This window comes from Periplaneta americana, chromosome 9 (genome assembly GCF_040183065.1).
Source record: "Periplaneta americana isolate PAMFEO1 chromosome 9, P.americana_PAMFEO1_priV1, whole genome shotgun sequence".
NCBI lineage: Eukaryota > Metazoa > Arthropoda > Insecta > Blattodea > Blattidae > Periplaneta > Periplaneta americana.
The window spans coordinates 93,723,100-93,740,576 of NC_091125.1; the positions used below are offsets into that span (position 1 = coordinate 93,723,100).

At 36.3% G+C, this 17,477-nt stretch overlaps 1 protein-coding gene across 1 annotated transcript in view; it reads left to right on the forward strand.

Moving 5' to 3' along the window:
* The first annotated feature begins 1,197 nt into the window (after positions 1-1,197).
* LOC138706259 (fatty acyl-CoA reductase wat-like) overlaps positions 1,198-17,477 on the forward strand; it is a 60,134-nt gene continuing 43,854 nt past the window's right edge. Inside the window, exon 1 of the mRNA XM_069835332.1 lies at positions 1,198-1,468. The gene's annotated coding sequence lies outside the window, so the exon portion shown is untranslated. The remainder of the gene's footprint in view (positions 1,469-17,477) is intronic.

The window sequence follows — 17,477 nt, forward strand, 5'->3', positions numbered from 1 at the left end:
CCTGCACACTTCAGTCTTACGGCTCGCCGGTACTTGGATCGAAGGTTTCCTGATCGATGGATAGGTAGAGGTGGCTCAATTGCTTGGCCTTCACGCTCACCTGATCTGAACCTTCTCGATTTCTACTTGTGGGGGCATTTAAAATCATTGGTTTATTCGTCTCCGGTGCCTGATTTGAAATCTCTTCGGAATCGAATTGTGGCATGTTCTGAGGACATACACAATACTCCTGGAGTTTGGGATCGTGTTCGCAGGTCAATGAGACATCGATGTGAGGTCTGTATTCAAGCAGGAGGTGGACATTTTGAACATATTCTGTAATGACAACGACCTGCGGAAAGAAAAACGTTCCGGTGAATTTCAATGTTATGAAGGCCATAACTCGGAAATGAAGCATTTCCGGACATATGTTGTAATGAACTATTTTGATTGTCTACATGTGGGAAATACATACCTGAAATTATGCCCCGTATTTTTGAAACACCCTGTATACTAAAACAATCCCTATACTAAATATGCAGTTACAATTATTATTATAACGCAGGGTATTAGAAAATAATACAGGCATACAATGTAACCTTTCCTTATGGCAGTGGTCGTCAGCACTCGCTGAAATGGGTAGAGTGCATGGAGGGTAAGGAACTCTGCTCCGTCGTGCACAAGGGACAGAGAGACAGCATACCCGCCAGCAGCTACGAATGCACCCTAGGACGTGTCTTGTCCGCGGGTGAGAGACGCTAGCCCGAGCGTGCAGTGTTTTGATGACCGCTGCCTTATGGGCACTCCCAAGATACGTAAGCACTTCAAGTACGGACAGATTTTTATGTCTCAACTGAAATAATGTGGAAGTAATGATAAAATCAACTCTCGTTTACGAACACACTCATTTACAGACATGGAATGCAAGATTTCTCGCTAATGAAAACGAATTAGACAATATTAAAATGGATTTGAGGGAGGTGGGATATGATGATAGAGACTGGATTAATCTTACACAGCATAGGGACCGATGGCGGGCTTATGTGAGGGCGGCAATGAACCTGCGGGTTCCTTAAAAGCCATTTGTAAGTAAGTATTATCATTATTATTATTATTATCATCATCATCATCATCATCATCATCATCATCATCATTATTATTATTATTATTATTATTATTATTATTATTATTTACTACAAGCTGTAAAGTCTGTAGCGACAGTGTCCTTTAAATACTGAAAGTAACAGACTAACCTAGCCCAATCTTGGAAGTTCATCCTATGTTTGTGACGACGAACAATATTACTTGGATACAATGCCTTGAGGGGTCATCCAATTCAACTAGTTGAGCAAGTAATTTCAAGGTGAACTTCAGAAAAAGTTAATGACACAAGAAAAAGTCACGGAGCAAGTTAATAGAAGACGTACGAAAAGCATATCAGTTGCATTCTGGAAGCGTCAACAAGAGGAAGCCTGTTACCATAGGAACGGTAAATTAATCTGTTATATTCATCCCATGGTCTAGGTATACTACTAATTTACTACATATGGATATATCAGAGTTCCACGATTAAGTTACGTCTCCACTGAGAGATATACGATATATCGTATGTGATTATCAGCATGCTATCTTGCCAGTCTAGTATATACAGTCACGTAGCAAATATGCATCTATAGATAGTTGCTAACCATTAGGATCGCTAACATCGCCTCATTACAGACAATGCGAAATAATACCGGCACAGTCCAGTGTTCCTAGCACCCTCACAACTCAACCTTCGTGACTGTATATACTAGACTGTGCTATCAATGTACTCAAGTATGTGAGTATATTCTTAATAATTAATTTTGCACCAGTGCGTCGATTTTAATTCAGTTCTCGAAGAGTACCGTAGCATAGCAGAATATTTCAGCTCAGTATCCTCATTTCTGTGATGAAAAATCTTCAAAATACCAATACCTATTTGTCGACAAATAAAAAGATTTCCTCCCACACCATACATGAGAGAAAAAACATACCTATTTAAATTTAATAATTGAAAATAACATCAAAATTTTAACACACCAGCCACCGGCGTGGCTCAGTCGGTTAAGGCGCTTACCCGCCGGTCTGAAGTTGCGTTCGGGCGCGGGTTCGATCCCCGCTTGGGCTGATTACCTGGTTGGGTTTTTTCCGAGGTTTTCCCCAACCATAATGTGAATGCAAGGTATTCTATGGCGAATCCTCGGCCTCATCTCGCCAAATATCATCTCGCTATCACCAATCTCATCGACGCTAAATAACCTAGTATGTGATACAGCGTCGTTAAATAACCAATTAAAATAAAAAATTAACATACCACGCTAGAGTCATGATGAGTAACAGTTCCGTACAGTACACAACCCTTCTCACTCTATAATAAAATCAACATCTTTAGCATGACTTGTGGCTTGTGGGCCAATCCAAACTTCGATGCGCCACCACTCTGAGAGCGAGTTCTTTTATACTCGGTCAGTGATAACCTACTGTTTATAAATAAAACAATTTACAACATGTGTCTCAGTCATGAGAACATCATGAAGTACTAGGTGAAACTATGAATTAATTAATAATTAAAATATGATAGCTTAGTTCAGGGTGCATCCGATTCTGTGCAAGATAATTCGTTTAATATGGTTTTGTTTCCAATTATATCTAAATTAAAATACGATCATTATTGTCTAAGGATGTTTCTAAGTTAGTTTTAATATGCTTTAAAATCACTCTAAACCAGTATCAATATAGCGTGGATTGTGTACGGGGGCAAATTTTGTGTTAACCTTATTGAGCATAATTGTTTACGCAAATAAAAATAAATTAAAATTAATATGGCACAGGCACATTATTAAATCAAGGTTTAAAATTTGTAAAAAAAAAGATATTATATAGGAAAATATGTTAGTAAGTAATAAAAAATATTTACCTTACGAAGTAATTAATACTTAATATGTGTCGAGTGTATAATTGTAAAGTTATTCCATCTCTCAATTTCATTTGATCATGAAATAATGCAACGCAAATCAGAGAGTCTATGTGATGCAGGAGGATATCGAAGTTTCAATTTTAAAAAATCCGCTATTTTTAGATAGTGTTTGCAACGAAAGGAATTAAATACGTTTCACTTGTAGATTAATATTACATCTATCTTTTGAATGTGAAGAAAACATCATACATCTTCACGAGCAGTATAGTCTTGCACCTGAAGTCTTTCCACTGGGTGGATTAAATGCAGGGAAGCCTCATCATTGGTATGTTGAGCAAATAGAGAGTTATATGAACTGTGACAAATGAAATGGGATTATCGAGAAATTTTTACAAAACATAATTTCAATCACAATTTTCATATTAAACTCATCAGGACTTCAACCCGGACATCTAATTTATCATTTCGATCGACTAGAAATTGTTTTAAATATACTTTAGGTGTATATAAAATATATATGTATATCCTTACATAAATATACTTGGACTTCTCCAGATGGATTGACACACAACCAAATAGATCACATCTTGATAGATAAACGGAGACATACTAGTATAGTAGATATTCGAACTTTCAGGGGTGCAGACTGTAATTCTGACCATTATTTGGTGATTGGAGAATTAAGAGAAAGATTATCAGTAGCCAAGCGCATAGAGCAACAAGTTAATATTACTAAATTCAATATTTTGAAATTAAAGGACGAGGAAGCTAAGCAAAATTATCAGGTCGAAATTTCGAATAGGTTTGCCACTTTAGAAAATTCCGACGAAGTTGAGAAAGAATTAGATGTTAATAGCGTGTGGGAAAATATCAAAATTGCAGCTGAGCAGAGCATAGGTTATTATGAAACTAAGAAAAAGAAGCCGTGGTTTGATGAAGATTGTTGCATGGTAGTAGAAAGAAGGAAACAGGCAAAATTGAAATTCTTACAGGATCCAGTTGAGGAGAAGAGAGATAATTATTTCAATAAAAGACGGGAAGCAAGTCGTACACTTAGGAATAAAAAGAGAGGTTACTTGAAGGAAAAACTGAATGAGGTAGAAACAAATAGTAAGAATAAAAACATTCGAGATTTATATAAGGGTATAAAGGAATTTAAGAACGGATATCAGCCAAGGGTAAACGTGATCAAGGATGAGAATGGTGACTTGCTTGCAGACTCTCCATCAATCCTAAACAGATGGAAAAACTATTTTGGGCAACTACTAAATGTACATAGGCCAAATAGAAATGATCGGGACGAAATTGAAATACAAACTGCTGAGCCATTTATACCCGAACCCACGCCTTCAGAAATCGAAATTGCGATAGAAAATCTGAAAAAGTACAAGTCTCCAGGTATCGATCAAATTACAGCAGAATTAATACAAGAGGGTGGAAGTGCATTATATAGCGAAATTTATAAACTTGTAGTTGCTGTTTGGGAAAAGGAAATTGTACCAGAACAATGGAAGGAGTCCATAATTGTACCTATTTTTAAAAAGGGGGACAAAACCAACTGTGGTAACTTTCGAGGAATATCACTTTTGTTGACGTCGTACAAAATTTTGTCCAATATTCTTTTGAGAAGATTAACTCCGTACGTAGATGAAATTACTGGGGATCATCAGTGTGGTTTTCGGCGTAATAGATCGACAATTGATCAGATTTTTTGTATTCGACAGATAATGGAGAAAAAATGGGAGTATAAGGGTACAATACATCAGTTATTCATAGATATCAAAAAGGCATATGACTCGGTTAAGAGGGAAGTATTATATGATATTCTTATTGAATTTGGTATTCCCAAGAAACTAGTTCGATTAATTAAAATATGTCTCAGTGAAACATACAGCAGAGTCCGTATAGGTCAGTTTCTATCTGATGCTTTTCAAATTCACTGCGGGCTAAAGCAGGGAGATGCACTATCACCTTTACTTTTTAACTTCGCTCTAGAATATGCCATTAGGAAAGTTCAGGATAACAGGCAGGGTTTGGAATTGAACGGGTTACATCAGCTTCTTATCTATGCAGATGACGTGAATATGTTAGGAGAAAATACAGAAACGATTAGGGAAAACACGGAAATTTTACTTGAAGCAAGTAAAGCGATCGGTTTGGAAGTAAATCCCGAAAAGACAAAGTATATGATTATGTCTCGTGACCAGAATATTGTACGAAATGGAAATATAAAAATTGGAGATTTATCCTTCGAAGAGGTGGAAAAATTCAAACACCTTGGAACAACAGTAACAAATATAAATGACACTCGGGAGGAAATTAAACACAGAATAAATATGGGAAATACGTGTTATTATTCGGTTGAGAAGCTCTTATCATCCAGTCTGCTGTCCAAAAATCTGGAAGTTAGAATTTATAAAACAGTTATATTACCGGTTGTTCTGTATGGTTGTGAAACTTGGACTCTCACTCTGAGAGAGGAACATAGGTTAAGGGTGTTTGAGAATAAGGTGCTTAGGAAAATATTTGGGGCTAAGCCGGATGAAGCTACAGGAGAATGGAGAAAGTTACACAACACAGAACTGCACGCATTGTATTCTTCACCTAACATAATTAGGAACTTAAAATCCAGACGTTTGAGATGGGCAGGGCATGTAGCACGTATGGGCGAATTCAGAAATGCATATAGAGTGTTAGTTGGGAGACCGGAAGGAAAAATACCTTTAGGGAGGCTGAGAAGTAGATGGGAGGATAATATTAAAATGGATTTGAGGGAGGTGGGGTGTGATGATAGAGACTGGATTAATCTTGCACAGGATAGGGACCGATGGCGGGCTTATGTGAGGGCGGCAATGAACCTTCGGGTTCCTTAAAAGCCATTTGTAAGTAAGTATATAAAATATATATTAAAGTGTACAATTGGATAAAAAAAAAGTTCAACCGCAGCGTACGCAAGGTGCTCGGCTTTAAAATTGTGTAGAAATACGTTATAAGTTCGAATCCCGCTTATAGTGTGGATCTTTGTCCGCTGTCCTATGTTGTTTAGCGTCATACTGACCCATGATACGGAAATTCTTCCGTGATCTTGTGAAATGTAATGCGACAGCGACGTGAGATTCGAACTCACGACCAGCAGAAGGAAGTGCAAGGTCGGCCGGCGCGGAGGTTGCGCTCGCATCTGCTTCCTGTGGCATGTGCTGTGGCTTAGGGAGTAGAGTGGAGTGGGGAAAGAGCGACCGCGGCAGAGACGTGGAAATATCCAGATTATTCGAGAGTGGAATCTTTCGCGAACTCTCCAGAAACTATAGTTTGGTTATAAAAGAGAAGACGCAAGTGAACGTCAGTCAGTCAGTCAGTAAGGCAGTGTTGTTAAAGTCAGTGGAGAGCAAGCCAGACAGTCTTGTGTAGCAGTGAAGCCAGCTTCGAGACCAGAGCGCGACTTGAGTTCTGTCCGTAACTGTGGAGCCTGAAGCCCGGAGTTCGAGTGCAGTGGACCGCAGTTGGGGGACCTGAGTTCGAAGTGCAGCGAATCGTCTCTGAAGGTCTGGGGTTCGAGATTCTGTGAACGCGAGTGACTGAGCTAGAAGAACTAGCCAAGAAAAACGAGCTGTGAACTGAGAACTGACAGTTCTGTGTTGTAAATAGTGCTTTGTGAATATTAGTTAAGATTAACAGTTCATTGTTGTGCGTAATAGTCCAAGTAAATTGTCATTATCGTTTGTGGAGTGCAATAACGAACGCTGTGTTGCTGTGCGGAGAGCAAATCCCATTATTGACAGGAGTGAAATTAAATTGTAGAAAGTGAAGAGTTATTGTTGAGATAATAAAATTACATGGTTGTTCAGTATAAAATTTACAGTAATTAAATAAAATTGACATTATTTTGGTGTATAATCCGCCAAGGATAAACCAATTTTGAATTAAAAATAAATAAATACGTGTGGTTAGTACGTATTACTCGAAATAATTTCAACTTTAATGAATTCACAGTAAATATTGGGTCATAGGCCTATGAATTCGCTGACTTCACACGAAAATCCGCTATGATACGAAATATTGTTAACGTGTCAAAAAAAAACTGTTACATTCTGAGCTATTCTTGTGACCAAATTTCTGGAGGTTGGCAGTAAATCTAATCACTAAGGATGGAAGAAGAAATTGTTTGTGTGAATATCACTAATTGTAACATATACACTATCACAATTTGGTTAATGAACTCTAATACTATATAATGAAAAAATGGCATACTTATAAATTGTGACGAGTGTTCATATTCTCACTTTGAAATGTTTACATAGCTGCAGAATAACGTCATTGTTCCGCACCTGGTATGGGGCACCGTGCCGGAGGATCTGGCGTCAAAAAGGTTTGTAGTGCGAGGACGTACGCGTACGTGATGAGTGACTTATCGGGGTCACGTGTGTCATAAGAGAGAATGTGGCCGGATGCAAGGTAAAATGATCACATTTTGCGCCATGCCGGTAGTAATAACACAACAACGGGAGTAGATATACAAGCACTTAATTAACATATAAGTTAACCGATTCTATCCGTACTCTCGTGTTAATGGTCGTCTGCTGAAATCGATTGTACACAGGAACCAGTCGTATTCAGTTACGTAGTAATTTGATAATTTACAATTTGATACGTTTATGTAAGACATAAGTTAACTAGTTCTATCGGTACTCTCCTATTAATAGTCGACTACTGAAATCGATTGTATGTAGGGATCAGTCGTAGGTAGTTACGTGATAATATGATAAACATTTACAAATTGCTACGATTAAGTAGGATATAAGTTTGCGTCTTCCTTCTGTTTTCACATGTTATTGGTCGATTGCTGAAATCGATTGTACGTAGAAAACAGTCGTATGTACTTACGTGGTAACACGATAAACTTTTAGATTTTGATACGTTTAACAAAGACTCAGTCGTATGTAGTTACGTGGTAATATGAAAAACATTTATAATTTGGTACGCATAAGTAAAATATGACCAGACCTATTGGTTCTGTCATGTTTTAGTCGATTGCTAAAATCGATTGTACGCATGAATCAGTCGTATGTAGCTACGTGGTAATTCGATAAAGTTCAGAATTTGATAAGTTTAAGTATAATATAAGTTAGACGGTTCTATCGGTTCTCTCGTGTTAATGGTCGGCTGATGAAATCAATTGTACACGAGAATAATTCGTATGTCGTTATTTCGTAATATGATAAATATTTGTAATTTGATACGTCTAAGTAAGATATGAACACTTCTAATGGTTCCCTCGCCTTATGGTCAACTGCTAAAATCGATTGCATGCATGCATCAGTCGTATGTAGCTACGTGGAAATATGACAAACGTTTAGAAATAGATACATTTAAGCAAGATACAAGTGAACCAGTTCTATCGGTTCTCTCGTGTTAACGGTCGGGTGCTGAAATTGATTGTACAAAGAAATCAACCGTATGTTGTTACGTGGTAATATGATAAATATTTAGAATTTGATACGTTTGAGTAAGATGTAACTTAACCATTTCTATCGGTTGTTTCGTGTTCATGGTCGACTGCTGAAATCGATTGCACGTTGAGATAAGTCTTCTGTAGTTACGTGGTAATACGGTAAAACTTCAGAATTTTATACGTTTAAGTAAGAGCCAATTGTACGTAGTTACGTGGTAATAGGATAAACATTTAGAATATGAAAAGTTTTAGTAAGATACATATGTTAAAAATTTCTCGTGTTAGTGGACGACTGCCAAATTGGATTGCACACAGGAATCAGTCGTATGTAGTTGCGTGGTAATATGATAAACTTTTAGAATGTCATACGTTTGAGTAAGACATAATTTAACTAGTTCTATCGGCTCTCTCGTGTTATTGGTAAATTGCTGAAATCGATTGTACGTAGGTATCGGTCTTTTGTAGTTATGTGATAATACGATAAACGTTTACATTTTGATACGTTTAAGTAAGATTCAGTCGTATATTTATACGTGATATTATGATAAACATATATAGGCTAATTTCATACGCTTAAGTAAAGTATGACCAGTTCTATTGGTTCTCTGTTGTTATGGTCGACTGGTAAAATCCGTTGTACTCATGAATGAGTCGTATGTAGTTACGTGGAAATATGAAAAACGTTTTGCAGTTGTTATGTTTAATTAAGATATACGTGAAGTAGTTCAATCGTTTCTCTCGTGTTAATGGTCAGCTGCTGAAATCGATTATACACAGGATTCAGTCGTATGTATTTACGTGGTATTAAATATTTAGATTTTTTTTTTTTGTTTCTTAAGATACACGCAGCTTAATTGGTACTCTCGTGTTATGGTCGACAGCTGAAATCGATTGTACACAGGAATCGCTGGTATGTGGTTACGTCGTAATAAACATTTGGACGTTGAAAAGTTTAAGTAAGATGTAAGTTAATCGGTTCTATCGGTTTTCTCATGTTAATGGTCGGCTTCTGAAATCGATTCTACACAGGAATCAGTCTACATAGTTATTTGGTAATATGATAAACATTTATATTTTGATACGTTTAAGTAAGATATGACCAGTTCTATTGGTTCTCTTGTGTTATGATCGACTGTTAAATCGATTGTACTCATGACCCAGTCGTTTGTAACTACATGGAAATATGAGAAACTTCTGGAAAATGATATGTTTAATTAAGATATAAGTGAACAAGTTCTCTCTCTGCTGAAATCGATTGTACACAGGAATCAGTCATACGTAATTACGAGACAATATGTTAAATATTTAGCATTTGACACGTTTAAGTACGCTGTAAGTTAACCACATCTATTGCTTCCATCGTGTTCATGGTCTACTGCTGAAATCGATTGCACATAGGAATCAGTCCTATGCAGTTACGTGGTAATATGTTAAAAGTTCAGAATTTGATACGTTTAAGTAAAAAAACAGTCATGTGTAGTTACGTAGTAATATGATAAACAATTGGAATTTGATTCGTTTAAGAAAAAAATAACTTAACTCATTCCATAGGTACTCTCGTATCAATGGTCGACTTCTGTAATCGATTGTACTTTGGAATCAGTTGTATGTAGTTACGTGGTAATATGACACACGTTTAAAATTTGATAAATTTGATTAAGACTCAGTCGTATGTAGTTATGTGGTAATATGTAAAATATGTAGTGTTTGATAAGTGTAAATAAGATATGTTGACCAGTTCTATTGGTACCTTCCTGTTATCGCCGACTGCTGAAATCGATTGTACACAAGAATCACACTTAATGTAGTTACGTGATAATTTGATAAACTGTAAAAATATGAAACTATTAAGTAAGATATAAGTTAACCGGTCCTATCGGTTCTCTCGTATTAATGGTCGGCTGATAAAATCAAATGTACACAGGAATCAGTCGTATGTACTTATTTTGTAATTAGATAAACATTTATAATTTGGTACTTTTAAGTAAGATGTGACCAGATCTATTGGTTGTCTCGTGTTAAGGTCGAAAGTTAAAATCGATGGTACGCATGAAACAGTTTTATGTAGTTACGAGGAAATATGAAAAACGTCTAATAATTGATACGTTTAATTAGGATATAAGTGAAGCAGTTCTATCAGTTCTCTCGTGTTAATTGTCGGCTCAAGTCGATTGTAACAGGAATCAGTCGTATATAGTTACTTGGTAATGATAAACTTTTAGAATTTTATATTTTTCTTTAAGATATGACGAGTTCTATTGGTACTCTCGCGTTATGGCCGACTGCTGATATCGATTGTAAACATGAATCAAACCTATGTAGTTACGTGGTAAGAAACATTTAGAATTTGATACGTTTAAGTAAGATGTAAGTTAACCGGCTCTACCAGTTCTCTCGTGTTCAGGGTCAACTGCTGAAATCGTTTGTACTTAGGAATGAGTCTATGTAGTTACGTGATATTAGGATATATGTTTAGAAATTGATATGTCTCAGCAAGATATAAGTGAACCAGTACTATCGGTTCCCTTTCGTTAATGATTCGCTTCTAAAATTAATAGTACACAGGAATCAGTCGTATGTAGTTATGTGTTAATATGATAAATATTTCGAATTTGATACGTTTATGTAAGCTATATCAAGTTCTATCGGTTCCCTCCTATTAATGTAGGCTGCTGAAATCGAATGTACACAGGAATCAATCGTATGTAGTTATTTGTTAATATGATAAACATTTATAATTTAATACATTTAAGTAATATCTGACCATCCTATTTGTTCCCTCGTGTTATGGTCAACTGTTAAAATCGATTGTAGGCATGAGTCAGTAGTATTTAGCTACGTGGAAATAAGACAAACGTTTAAAAAATGACACGTTGAAATAAGATAAGTGAACCAGTTCTATCGGTTCTCTCGTGTTAATGGTCGGCTCCTGAAATCGATTGTGCACAGGAATCAGTTATATGTAGTTACGTTGCAGTATGATATGAATTAAAGTTTGATATTTTTAAGTAACACATATTAGTTAACCACTTCTATCGGTTTTCTTGTGTTCAAGGTCGTCAGCTAAATATTGATTGCACGTAGGCATCAGTCGTATTTAGTTACGTGCTAATACGATAAACTTTCAGAATTTGAAATGTTTAAGTAAGAACCAGTCGTACGTAGCTACGTGGAATTAGGATAAACAATTAGAATTTGATCAGTTTAATAAAATATATGTTAAACAGTTCTCGTGTTAATTGGACGTCTGCCAAAATCGATTGTGTACAGGAATCAGTCGTTTGTAGTAATGTGGTAATAAGGTAAACATTTAGATTTTGGTACGTTTAAGTAAGATTCAGTCGTATGTAGTTAAGTGGTAATGTGATAAATATTTTGGATTAGATAAGTTTAAGTAATATTATTTATCCAGTTCTTTACTCCTACGAATATAATTGCAAATTGTGCTTTTAATCATTTTGGGTTTATAGTTAAACCTGTAAATAGAGTGTTTATTAGGTAATTCTTGATGAATAATTCACTCATTAATATTTCTTTTATGTTTTTTATTTATATTTTCGGTTCTCTGGTGTCAATGGTCGACTGCTGAAATCGATTGCACACAGGAGTCAGTCGTATGTAGCTGCGTGGTAATATGATACGTCTAAGAATGTTATAAGTTAATCAGTTCTTTCGGGTTAATGATCCGCTGCTGATATCGATTGTACACAGGAATTACTTGCCTGTAGTTACGTAGTAATAAGGAAAATATTTCGAATTTGATATGTTCAGATTAGATATATAAAGTTCTATCGGTTCTCTAGTGTTAATGGTCGGCTGCTGAAATCGATTGTTCACAGGAATCAGTCGTATTTAGTTATAGGGTAATGTGATAAACATTTATATTTTGATACGTTGAAGTAAGATATGCCAAGTTGTATTGTTTCTCTCGTCTTATGGTCAACTGTTGAAATGGATTGTAGGCATGAATTAATCCTATGTAGCTACGTGGAAAAATACAAAATTTTAGGAATTCATATGTTTAAGTAAGATATGTGATGCAGTTGTATCGGTTCTCTCGTGTTAGTGGTGGGCTGCTGAAATCGATTGTACAAAGGAATCAGTCATATATAGTTACATGGTAATATGTTAAATATTTAGAATTTGATACGTTTATGTAAGATATATGTTAAACACTTCTCTTGGTTCTCTCATGTCCATGGACGACTGCTGAAATCGATTACACGTAGGGACTAGTCGTATGTATTTACGTGGCAATACTATGAAGGTTCACATATTTAAGTAACAAACTGGGTTGGGAGGAACAAGTCACTAATACCACATTCCATGTTTACAACCGTCACACATAGCTATGTATGCTGACGATACAGTTCTCTTTTATTCTCATAGTAACCTAAATACTGCAATCAGCACTCTTTACACGTCCTTACAGGAGCTGTCTAAATGGTTCTCTGACTGGAGATTGCTACTTAACATTACCAAGACAGAAGCTAAAATCTTCTCTTTAAGGCCTATTCATAATCCACCTCCTTTGGTTCTTCTAAATGAACAAGTTACATGGCTCTCTAGTCAAAAAGCTGTCAAATATTTGGGAATATTATTAGACACGAAACTCACATGGAGTGCCCATATAACTCGCATTGTTACACTAACCTCTTCTAGAATTCGAAAATTATACCCTTTGATTAATAGACGTTCACAAATTGGATTGGACTGTTCAATGCTACTATACACCTCGCTTGTACGACCTCTTTTAACTTATGCAGCGCCAGTGTGGGGGACTGCAAATAAGACACACATGCATCGCCTACAAGTTCTCCGAACAAGTTCCTGCGTACTGTAACAAATGCCCCCTTGTTTGTAAGAAATCAACAACTGCATCAAGAATTGGGAATTCTTCCACTAGAACAGTACATCCATTCAATGTCAAAATCTTTCTTCAACAAACTTCCTGGTGTTCCTGGAGCTGTGACATATAACATTGGAGCAAGATCTTGTCAGCCATCTCGACTTAAAAGGAAACTCCCTCAAGATATCCTTCTTAGTGATACTGACGACTCTTCATAATTTAACACAGAAAATAATCATATTTTTGTTCACATAATCCACAAAAATGTTTAATTAATTAATTTTAATTAATTAGAGGAGCCTTTAGAGCCAACCTCAGCATGATATTCTGCATGTGATATTCCATAATTTAACAGTGGTCTGTATAGCAAGTTTGCTGGTCGACCAATATTAAACATAAAAAAACTAATACCACAAGGAAAGCCTGGAAAGCACTACATTTCTCTATGCGTATTCTGAAGAAATCTAACCGAAAGTCAAAAGAATTAGCGTACAAAACTCTTGTTCGCCCAATTATGGAATATGGAGCATAGGTTGGGATCCGTACAGACAAAACCAAATCGATTCGATAGAAAAGGTCCAACGCAAGGCAGCAAAATATGTCAAAATGGGGAGGGGACATGGTGAGGAGATAGTAAAAGACTTAGAGTGGGAACTTCTCAAATCAAGGCGACGAAAAACCAGACTCACCACATTGTTTAAGGCACAAATGGGGTACAAAGCATGGACCGATATCAATGCTAGATTAGCAACACCATCATACTTAGGAAGGGCTGATCATATTAGGAAGTTTAAATGTAGAAAACGAAGAACGGACGTGACAAAATTTTCATTTGTTAACCGCACAATAGTAGACTGGAACAGCTTACCCGCGGCAATCTTTCAGGGTGGCCCTCTTAAAATCAATATATTTAAGGAAAGGTTGAGAAGATTAGACTGAAAATGTAATTGGAGGTGCAGTGTAATTATTTAAGTTGTGTCATGTACTTAATTGAATTGATATATACTTAATTAAGTTGATACGTAATTAGTAAGTTGATATGTAAAATAATTAAGTTGAAATGTAATTAATTAAGATGATATGTAATTTAGTTGAAATGTAAATAAATTAAGGTGATATGTAGGCTAATTAATTAAGATGATATGTAATTAAGGTGATATGTAATTATTTAAATTGGTAATAGTTGGGTGAAATAGAAGTACATATAAGTTGATTTACTTTTGCTTATCGTAGGCGTTATTATAGAATAGTTTTTAATTATAGTCCTAGGTTTATTACATCTACTATTTATAGATTTACGTTTATTTTATTTTATTTCATTTAGGTTTATTTTATTTTATTTCATGTAATTGTAATTATTGTATATTATATATCATTGCCACAGGGTGTATACCCAATTGTAGTGTTAATAAATACATACATACATACATACATACAAATTGATACGTCTCAGTAGGAAATAATTGAACCAGTACTATCGGTTCTCTCGTGTTAATGATCGGTTTATGAAATCGATAGTACAGAGGAATCAGTCGTATGTAGTAACGTGGTAATATTATAAACGTTCAGAATTTCATACGTTTAAGTAAAAGCCAGTCGTGTTTAGTCACATGGTAATGTGATAAACATTTAGAATTTTATTCCTTTAAGTAAGACATAACTTAACTAGATCTGTCGGTAATCTCGTGTTAAAAGTCGACTTCTTTAATCGATTGTAATTTTTAATCAGTTTTATGTAGAGACGTTGTTTTAGGATAAGCGTTTAAAACTTGATCAATTTGACTGACACTCAGTCGTATGTAGTTATGTGGTACTGTGATAAACAAGTAGAGTTTGATACGTTTAATTAAGATTTGTTGACCAGTTCTATTGGTACTCTCCTTCTAAGATCGACTGCTGAAATCGATTGTACGCAGGAATCAGTCGTATGTAGTTACGTGGTAATAAATAATTAGAATTTGAAACGTTTAAGTAAGATATAAGTTAAACGGTTGTATCGGTTCCCTCATGTTAATAGTCGGCTGCTGAAATCGATTGTACACAGGAATCAGTCGTATGTAGTTACTTAGTAATATCACAGTCTAGTATATACAGTCGCGAAGCTCAATACGTAGTAAATATGCAAACATTAGATAGTTGCTCACCACTAGGATCGCTAATATCGCCTCATTACAGGTAATGCAAAATAGAACCGTCACAGTCTATTGTTTCTAGCACCCTCCAAACTCAAGCTTCGTGACTGTATATAGTAGACTGTGGTAATATGATAAGTAGTCTTCGTATTCCAGCTACCTATAAGCTGGAATGAGGTTGCCTGATTCGAAGTATATGTGACGTCACAGCGCTGGTACAGGTACACTTAGCGGCAAGAAGGATGGGCCGGCCGACAAGGATGGGCCGGCCGACAATTTCTAAGTTCCAGAGACATACAATTTCGCAGGCTCGTCTCGTCAAAGCCATAGTTCACCAGGTAACACATAATTAAACCATTTAAATTTGCTATTTTGTTTAAGAGTCTAAAGTATGTAATAAAATCGAATGGCGGGTTGATTATAAATACATCAGGGTCCTTGAAGAGTGAAATAACAATAAAATTGATAAATACAAAAATCAACTGGAGCTAATATGAACAGGAAAACCACGTATTATGCGGAACTGACATTAACAGTCACAGTAGCGTAAGTCGTTACGGCATTCGTCTATTGAATAAGTTGATAGTAATAGCTCAAGGTTCGAATCTCCCCCAATCTTCTTTTTTTAATTATAAAATTGCAAATTTGCCAACATATGTGTCTCGCAAAGCTATAATTATGTGGCGACATCTCTTAGAATATGCCCAAACTATAATAAATAATATACCTCGCTCTCTATTTCAAGCAATACTGCTATCTGTTAATACAACGTTCTGTCTCGTCATTACGCTTGAAGATGGCATAGAAACAGTAACTCATTGCCTGTGTCGCATAGGTTATTCTGGGTATGCTACTCTCCGACAGGACTTTGATTGGAGAAATGTAATTTTTTCCGACGAGGTAATTGTCTCCAATAGCAACGATAGTGCTGCCCTAGTTTATTGTATGAATGGCCACCGAAACGATGAACGCTTCGTGAGACGAATTTTTAACAAGTCGGGTTGCGTGAGGATCGCGTGTTGGGGGAGGATGTCATATGATGGGGCAGGACTTCTGGAACGCATCCACGGGCGGTTTACGGCAAAAATCTACGAACACATTTTGGCAAATGTAATGATCCCTTCCGCTCGAAAACGATATCCTGAAGGAACACTTTTCTTCCAGCAGGATAATCATCCGATACACATAGGTTTACGAGGAGGTGTGATTTCGACCCATTCGACTGGCCTCCAAATTCACCGATTCAAAATTTGTGGGCTGCAGTCAAAAGGATCCTACGCTCTAATTGGGCAGAACAATCACCCGTTCGGACACCCGATGAATTGTGGAACAGAGTTCTAGATGTGTGGGCGGAGATGGCCAAGAATTTAGACCTGTTCCATAATCTTGTGGACTCCATGCCGCGCAGAATTAGGGCAGTTGTTGATGCAGGTGGTTTGTGGACGAGATACTAGTCCCCACCACAGTCTTTGTGTGTTGTTACTATATTAAAGAATTGTTTGTTTTTGTTAATTTAATTATTTATTTGTGTTTGATGTGCGTCCGGTTTTTAGGATGTCAAACTAGTAGGCCTATTTTTGTTTATACAGGCCAGGTCTCACCTATTAATAGCCCACAGGTGATGGGCAATAACATTGCAAGAATTGTTTGTTTTTGTTAATTTAATTATTTATTTGTGTTTGATGTGCGTCCGGTTTTTTAGGATGTGAAACAAGTAGGCCTATGTTTGTTTATACAGGCCAGGTCTCACCTATTAATAGCCCACGGGTGATGGGCAATAATATTTTTACAAGGCAGGCATAACGAAGTTTGTTAACAAATGCCATTTCACATATAAACTAATAAATTAAGTAAAAGTTAAAATAAAATAATAAAAATCTTATCGTACCGGGAGGCGAACTCACAACCTCTGGTACGGATTTCAGACTCCTTACCACTGGGTCACACACTGCTCGTGAGGTTTACTACATTACAGACTGATGACTTTCGATGAAGAAACTCCACAGCAATACCTTACAATGGGTTACGTTTACACCGTTAATGGTCGGTTGCTGAAATCGATTATACACAGGAATCAGTCTATGTAGCTACGTGTTAATATGATAAACATTTCGAATTTTATACGGT